Source organism: Pseudochaenichthys georgianus, chromosome 12 (genome assembly GCF_902827115.2).
Source record: "Pseudochaenichthys georgianus chromosome 12, fPseGeo1.2, whole genome shotgun sequence".
NCBI classification, from domain to species: Eukaryota; Metazoa; Chordata; class Actinopteri; order Perciformes; family Channichthyidae; genus Pseudochaenichthys; species Pseudochaenichthys georgianus.
In genome coordinates, this window is record NC_047514.1 from 20537495 (window position 1) to 20546300 (window position 8806).

An 8806-nucleotide genomic window follows, 5' to 3' on the forward strand; every position below is an offset into this window, starting at 1 on the left:
ATAGACAGTTTCATGTAAGTGAAAATGTGGAGAGAATATATTTGTGTCATAAAAACAAAACAAGGAAAAGAACGTTTTTATTTGTCCACTTCTTGAGAATTGAAATATTTCCAAATAGGAGTCTGGCACTGCTGTAAAATGATACATTATAAAGTGGCTAACACACTGAACAGCAAGAGGTACCATGCTGACAATCACACATAAAATCTCCATAAAAAATATCAAAATGTTTTCCTTACGTCCTTTTTTTTTTAATTGTCTTTATAAAATGTATAATAATGATTGGAAAACACTGTTTACTTTACAAAATAAATGACAACCATAAGCATTGATAGTGACATTTACCAATAGTTATCACACAATAAATCAAGATCAAATTCAGGTTAACTTACAACAATATAGCGAGCATTTAGGTTGACATAAAATGTTCTCTTTTTCTCAGGCATTCAGTCAACAGACTGTGAGTACAGTACATGGAGGCATTGAGATACATGCTCTCTAGTCAGTCATCAAAACAAAATTAAAGCCAGAGACTCAACACTTCTCATTTTGTCCTTCCAGCTCTCTCCAGGAGAAGGCACAGTCATCACATTCACAAATGTAACATCCCTTCACATAAAGTAGTGACGTGTAAAATCACTCAGTCAGTATGAAACAGCATTTTTAATCCTATTCCTCAGCAGGTATTGCTTAAAAAATGTGGTAGTATTTAGCTGACAAATTGATAGCCTCTTTCATAGCACAATAAATGAAACAGAAGATTGGGTTCAGCAAATATCTCAACATTTAGAGGATGGAAAAAAATGTCCAGGTGAGAGAAACTTGTAGCCGTTCCCCGAGGGAATTTTGATGCTTCCTTTAGAGTTAGCCGATGGAGGTGGAGGGGGTTTAGCCTCCAGTTTTTGGTGACCATTTGGACTCTCGCCAGTGTTATGATCCTCAGATCCTTCTAGATTTTTGCTGACAGACTCGTGTCTAGGTGAGAGATTAAGCAAACCCAAAACATCTTTCTGAACTGTACTCATTTTTTTATTCCCCCCTCGGAGTAAACTGGCAGGGCAGGGCCCCTCTTGTTTCTGGCCAGCGTTGGCCCAGAACGTTTTTAAGTTATGAATTGCTTGGACTTTATGGTCCCGCTTTGGCTGGTTGGGTTCGGGGGTGTTTGCAGGGCTGGAGGAGGCTGAAACGGATCCTGTGGAGGAATAAGAAAGGGCCGGCGATGTGGCACTGCCAGCAGGAGAGTGGGAAGGGGAGATGTGAGTGGTGTAAGGTGAGGTCGGGTATTTCAGTTTGAGCTGCACATCTGGGGAATTGGTGTGGAAAGGCGACCCTTGTTCTTTCACAGAGAGAGATAAAGTGGGAGAGGAATGAGCCGGGCTGTTGTAGCCGGAGCTGATTTTCTGCAGCGATGAGGAGCGGGACGGCGGTTTTGGTCGAGTTGGGGAAGGTGTAGAAACAGAAGCGGAGAGGGGTGAGAACTGACCAGAGGGGGAAAGAGGGGAGGAGCAAGCCTTTAGACCTGCTCTACTGGGCGGTCTGCTAAACGCACTGGTCTCAGAGGGCTGGAAGCCTCGTGTCGCTCCAGTCAGAGTTGGAGTTGTGGGAGTCGACATTGAATGCTGCCTGGCATGCGCCTCTTCTCCCCCCTCAGGCCCCCTCAGTGTTTTCCCCCTAATGTTTGCTTTCTGCAGGCTCTCCACAGCCTGCATGTGGACCTGTGTCTCCTCCAGGATCTTCTGGGCCAGTTCCTGGGGGTCCAGCTGTCCTGCGGGCCCCATCCTCTCCTCCTGGGACTTGATCGTGCTGTCGGTCTCAGTACTCGACTGGTCCGACTCAGAGCTGCTGACCTTTGCTTTCGCTGTCCTCTGAGGAGGAGAGCTGGGAACAAAATAATAAAGTTATAGAAAGATTAGTTGCAAGTTAGCTTTGACTATAATTCCTATGACATTAATCATAAATTAATCATCATTTATTCCTTTCTTAATGTATCATTACCACTTGGTAAACCGTATCAAATATCATGAAGGAGAAAAGATACAATTATTTTACAATATCTTTAGTTGGCATATGCTAATCGCCTTGTTTCAAGCTTTATTTTGTAAAATGAGGTGTGTGATTGTTATTTTAAGATAAAGACATGCATTCCTGAACATTTCTTAATATAAGAAAGATTTTATATATATCAAACAGGTTGCATTTAAAAATGATAAATCATAAAATATGAAAGAAAACAAGTTATGCAGGTAATTCTTCAATTATAAGTCTTCAATGAGCTGCACATTTTGAGGTTTGAGTGACTGTACACCGGCTCATCCCATTTTGCATCTCTGACAAGTGCATTTAAAAAACACCATATCTTTTAATCGACTATGAACGTCAAACTTACATTTCCTGCTTGGACTTGGAAGCTGGTAAGAACTTTGAGGGGCAGCTGTGGAGCTTTAATGGGAGATGTAGGTGAGCTGATGCTTCCCTTGGAGGAAATAGTAAGAGGGTACCCATGACCCCCGGCTGTCCCTCTCCCAGCACCACCTCTGCTGTTTCTGTGTCCGGCAGGAAGTGGCAGCGTGTCACATTCTCTCCTCCCTCGTCCTAAAGGCTCACTGCTAATAATGGAGTAACCCTCGTACTCCTCTTCCTCCCCTTCTCCTGACGTTCCTCCTCCCTGATTGGTCATTCTTCCTCTCGACATGCCTCCTGTGTGGCGTTTTGAGGCGTAGTGGCCTCCTCCTCCGCGATGTCTGTCCAGATCTTGCTGATGTGAGCGCTGGCTGATGATGTCACTTCCTGCGGGCTCAGGTCGCGACAGGAAGCTGAGGGAGGAGGCGAGGGAGCTGAGGCTGTAGACGGAGGATGGCGTCGCAGGAGAGGTTGTCGGGGCAGACGGGGGGTAAGAAGGACGGCTGGGGGGGGTAACACCCAAAGGAGAGGGGTAAGGAGTGAGGCTGGGAGGCCGACTGGGAGGACGACAGAGACTCCAGGGAGGAGGAGCTGTCCATTGCTCAGTCGCTTTGGGAAGCTCCGTGGAGTCTGAAAAAAGACAGGTGTCAGGGTGGACTAGAGATAAGGATTTAGTTTATAAAAAGAACGTTTTTCCATTATTCTCACCGAAAAGTGCCAGAAGAGACTGAAGGGCAAAGTGCATGATGCGCCTGCTGGCCTGCTTTCCAGTCTTCAGCACGACCTCCTCCTGACCCCACCTCACAGAGATCAAAACCTGACAGAGACAACAGGTAACAAATTACAACTACATTCACAATTTTGAAGTGATTTCATATCCAGTTTTTGGTAGTTTATAAATCTGACTTTCAGATGGAAATATTCATTTGTACTCCACTACATTTGTCTAAGACCTATCTTAACTGGGTACTTTGGAAATAAAGATTTTAATGCAGAAAATATTTTGACTTTATTAATAAGTAGTTTATAAATGATATCCAAGTTTAGCAGTTACTTGTTGTTAGCAATTTTCTAATGAAGGCATGCTATAAGCTTTATGCAGTTGCAAGTTTTTGAAAAGTTGTTACAACTGGGTAACTGTGGCTGCGAGGGAGTGGGGTCGTCTTTCAACCAGAAGGTTGTGAATTCGATCCCAGCCTGTGCAGTCAACATGTCGATGTATCCTTGGGCAAGATACTGAACCCTGAGCAGCTCCCGATGGCGTGGCCACATGTGTGAATGCGTGTGTTAATGTCAGCTTCCCTAGAGCAAGTGGTACTGCTCTTACTTGAATGAGGTGTGAATGGGTGAATGACTCTTTTAGGGGGTCGTAAAGACTTGATAAAGCATTCATAAGTACAGTCCATTTACCATATACACACATTCATTCAAATGAAAAGGCATCGTGAGTGATGCTGGAGCAGCATGTTCACATGCAAAATAGATGTTACACAATAGCTGTCCTTGATAATGACAGTTGAGTAATACTATTAACTTATTACTGAGAAAAACCTCTTATAAACTATGCCTGGTTAAAAAGTGGCACCAGATGCTGTAAACATGTCAATAAGTAATGTAGACATAATGAATGTACTTGTAATTGTTTTTAAATCTCTGAAAAGGAAATCTGTGTATATTCTACCTTTACTCTTGATGCAAACATTTACATTCTTCTCACATATTTATCCTAAGCAATATTACCATTTAATACATTATTACTAATTTACTATCATATATGACATAGATAAATGGATAGCTATCTACTCTGAAGTGTTTTTGGAAGGACTCACCGAGTGCAGCCATGAACTCGTGGCAGCCTGGAAGCCTCCAGAGCTGCACACTGATGGACACCTGAATGGGAGCCAGAGAGAAGTCTTGCTCTTTGTCGCCCGACTGCAACTGAACCAGCACCTGGTGAAGCTTTGGAGAGGAGATCACATATCATTACATTGGATGGTACAGTTAGTTTGTCACAAAACAAGTGTGGTTTAACACTCTTCACTCAGGGCAAGAAAGATTTGTAGCACTCGCATCACAGACATCTTTCAAATAACAGAAGTCTGATGTACAACAACTTCACTTCATGTGCCTGGCTTTGATTCATGTCACGCTTTCTTTGAACTCAAAGTCATTCATAAACACTTACCGTGCCCACCATGCTTTTTACCGCCTTGTGAGGTGGGTATAAGAGGGAGGAAACAGATTTGAGGGTGTTTATTCCTTTTGAATTGTTTGGTTTGAGTCACTGCAAACTGAATCATGTATGGATGATGATACCTGATGATACCCATATGGTGTATATGAGGGCTATACAGGCTTTGAAATATGTTCTAACTTGTAGGTGTATGACTCAAAGAAATGTCAGACATGCCTTTTAGACAATTAGGAGATCATTAAAGGACATGCAATTAAACACACATGCATTCAAGAGTTTAACTTCCACTGAGAATGGTGGGAAAACGTCACTTTAATAATTTCAGTTTGGGTTTTCTAACCCAACTCTAACTGAAAATGGTCAAGCTGCCAACATTTGGACAGGAGTAGTTCTGACTGTTCAGTTATCACCATATATGCTCACAGTAATAAACTTGAAGAGCAGCAGTGAGGGAGTTCAATGCTTTATGGAATTGTTTGCCCTAGGATTGCCTCTAAGGCAAAAAAAGATGCTTGACTCATTGGTTAATATTTGTAGGACTGTTAGGAGCCTGAACGGAATACCTGCAGAGTCTACACAGAACTGAAAAAGGCAATGGCGACTGTTTTCCAGAAAATACCAGGCATCTATGAAGGACTTCTTTTTTGTAAGCTTTATCATAATAATAATTAATTTAATTCCTTACATTTGTTTATAGCGCTTTTCCAGATGCTCAAAGCGCTTTTACAAATACACATTACACATATCATACATGCAATGGTCATGGCCCCGCTGAACTAAATGTGCTTGCATGCATTACTCAGTTTGAAAAGATGTTGACATGAACCAGTGGTGGAAAGTGCATTGAATCAAGTATTGTCCTCAAGTGCTTTACCTTAATGTCGCATTGTCAAATATTAAACCAGTTGCTCCAAACTGTTAGCTTGTGAACTCTTACAAAAAATGACTAGTCTAGTTTGGACTTCTTGCCATAAATAAATTGAGTTACGGTTTAAACTTCTCAGATTGTATCAGAATGATATAACCGTTCAAGGCCAAAAGAAAGATCCAATATTTCACATGAAAATACAAATGATTAAATTAGGAAACATATGTATTATGTATTCTTCTCGATGTCTTTAATGAGTACTTCTTCCACCACTTGTATGAATGACTGTGCTGTTACTCCACACCACGAGAGTACCTTATGAATGAGCTGCTCTCCGGCCCTCAGATACTGTGACCAGTTACAGAGAGCCTGCAGAGCTGGAGGAGTGAGACCTGAAAGATGGATGTACAGATAATTAGATTTCATTGTTTCATCATGAAATGTGGAAATACATTTTGGAAAGTAACATGCTCAAACAAAAGACAGTCTGAATCCTGTATCCTCTGGGGAATGGACACGTTGTTATTCTATCAGGGTGATTGACATGAAAGACCTTTTGAATAATGAAAGAGCTGTTACCGAGCAGGGACTGTAGAGTGGCGCTGCACTGTTGCAGCCGATCCCCGGGGTCTGAGGTGGGGAAGAAAACCGCCGCAGGCAGACCGGAACAGTTACCAGAGAAGTCCAGCCGGAAACCCACCGCAGACAGGAGGGCCTGCCACCCGGGAACCCCCCCGACCTGCCCCAGAGGAGAGAGGACATGTGGACATTAGTGGAGGAGACACGCAGGCTGACATTTAGAGAATAAAGAAAGAGAAAGAGCCACACACAGACCTTATTCTCTACGCTCTGTTGTGATGTGTACATCGGGTTACACTGGCCACTCTGAATGCGCTGCAAAGACTTCTCAATCTGCGGAGAGAAATATGATGTTGAAACACTGGACTCCTGCCTCTTGTTTACAGAGAAATGTTATCGTCAACCAACAAATCAATAGTCCTTAGTACTTGGCATAACAAAGAAAGCGATTCCTCTCACAACAATATCATGTATTCTGGGAGATCTGCATAACTTCAGCAGGGTATATTTATAGAATAAAAAGACCAGATATGGCTGTGGGGTGTTCAATTAATTATGGTGGATCCAGACTCATGTAATTGTTAATATCCCTAAAGTGTGAGTGTGTCTCACCAGGTGTAGCAGCACTCTGAGGGCGTCCCTGGCCCTCTCTGGGTACTGCAGGATCTCTGCCAGGGCCTGAGCCACCAGCGACATGGGGCTGTTCAGCTTCACATCAGTGCCAATCAGCATGTAGCCTGAAGAGAAACATGAGAAATGACATTAATGACATTTAAACACTCAATTATGCCATTGTGCGTTCTTTTAGAGAGGGTTCAACCATATTTAAGCTTTAAAAGAGTAATGCTGCACACAGATTGAGCTTCCTTTTGCACAAAAGTGAATACATTTTTTTTTTAAATAAGGGTTTGAAGATCAATTCCTTGTTTTTTTTCGTGACAGGGCCAAAGCACACTAAAAGAAACTGAAATATTACATTTACACAACTCGAAAGTGAGTTACATCAAAATGTTCCGGTGTATGGCCTGCTGCAGTTAAATAAAGAGTTGTATGCATTTGTTTGAAACTCCATCTTGTAAAACAGCCTATCGAAATGCACATAGCACTTATGTACGAACCAAACCAAATACAAATGTACAATGCGTACATTGTTTTTTTTACCAAAAGTGTCTCAAATTAACTTAGTTAATAAGTAACTTCTCAGAAACATGTTTCTTTCCAGCAGGTTTTTAGGATAAACATAACAAAGAAAAGAAAGTACAACACACGAACTAGAAAAGTCAAAAATCTCACATTTAGAAAAGAAAAATGCACTCATGTAAAATCTTTTTGTTTGTACAGAGAGAGTTTGGTGAGCAGACATTTTCTCTCCTGGGACTAAAATCAGAGTTTACTGCTGGATGCCTGGGTTGTTGTGTTTGTGAGGCTGAATAAAGCTCAGATACTTGGGGTGAAATGAGTGCTGTGGTTTGGCAGAAAAGATGAACAGCTGGGCATTTCTGATGGCTTAAAATAACAGCCAAATATGTTGGATATGTGGTGCAGAATGTAGCAAAGCAGCTCGAGTTGACTGTCTAACCTCGCTCTAACCTCGCTCGCAGGCAACAAATAACTTATGTGATATGAATTCAAAGAACAGAACCTCATAATAATTTGTCTTCATTCTGTATAAAACCTGACATATCCGACATGCAGTTATCCCCACATAAGAAACTAGTGTGGGAGTTGCTGCTCTGAGCATCAATCATAGCTGGCAAATCAGATTTCCGCTTTCTGAAAAATGAGTAATGTGTGTTTGCTCACCAGCCCAGTTGGAGGGGTGTGAGAAGTGTTTGCTGCTCTGCAGAGTCTTCATGGCCTCCGTCAGAGCTGCGCTGGCTTTGGTCCCGTTGAGAAGCGCTGTGTAGAAGGTGTGTGTGAAGACCTTGGAGGCAGCTATCGGTACAGGCCACAGAGAGACACACACACACTGGACGCCGGCAGCCAGGAAGGCCCGGGTCAGACCCACCAGCCCGTCAGACGTCACCTTGCTGCTGGACTCCGGGTACAACCTGAGGGGACAGGGAGCCAGAGGTCAGGGGGAACCTTGGGAGGCTTTATAAAACCTTTGTGTTTAAAGTTTTACCTCAGAACCACCAGTTTGACGTTCAAGCACAGATCCAGTATATCAGCAGCCGTGAGGAGGAAGTCATGAAGAGATGGACCGTCACACACACTCTCCATGTCACACAAACTCTCCCCGTCCTCGCTCGTTTCATCTGCTCCCCTGAGTCTCTCCGGAAACAAACCCTTGATCTTTCCCTCCTGACCCGCAGTCTCACCAGAGGTTGACCCCGTACACGGGGACTTCTCCCTGGGTCGCCCGCCCGCCCCCTCTCCCCCAGCATGCTCCTGGCTCGGAGAGAGAACCAAAGCAGCGAGCTTCCAAGATATGAGTCGCAAAGTGAACACACTCGGCCTGACTGAGAGCGGCAAGCACACGCTCCTTTGTGGCATTGGCTCCAGTTAGGGGTAGTTGAGCTTTCTTCCCAAAAACCAAATACAACCACCACATTAGATATATGTGTGTTATACTTCATAATACATGTATGATCCATCATCATGTATCTACATTTTAAAGACACATCCAGAATCTGTGCTCCGACAGTCATGCATCCTTAGAAACAATGTTGCACAACTGGAAAAACAAAGGCAGAGTGCAGCAGGGTTTTTTTGTGCTCATACTGCTGGTGTGTGGCTTTTGTAACAGAGAGAAATTAACAAGT

General features: G+C 43.1%; 1 pseudogene; it reads right to left on the reverse strand.

The window, feature by feature from the left end:
• Nucleotides 1–1752: 1752 nt before the first annotated feature.
• LOC117456594 (tetratricopeptide repeat protein 28-like) lies at nt 1753–8595 on the reverse strand (annotated as a pseudogene).
• Nucleotides 8596–8806: the final 211 nt, after the last annotated feature.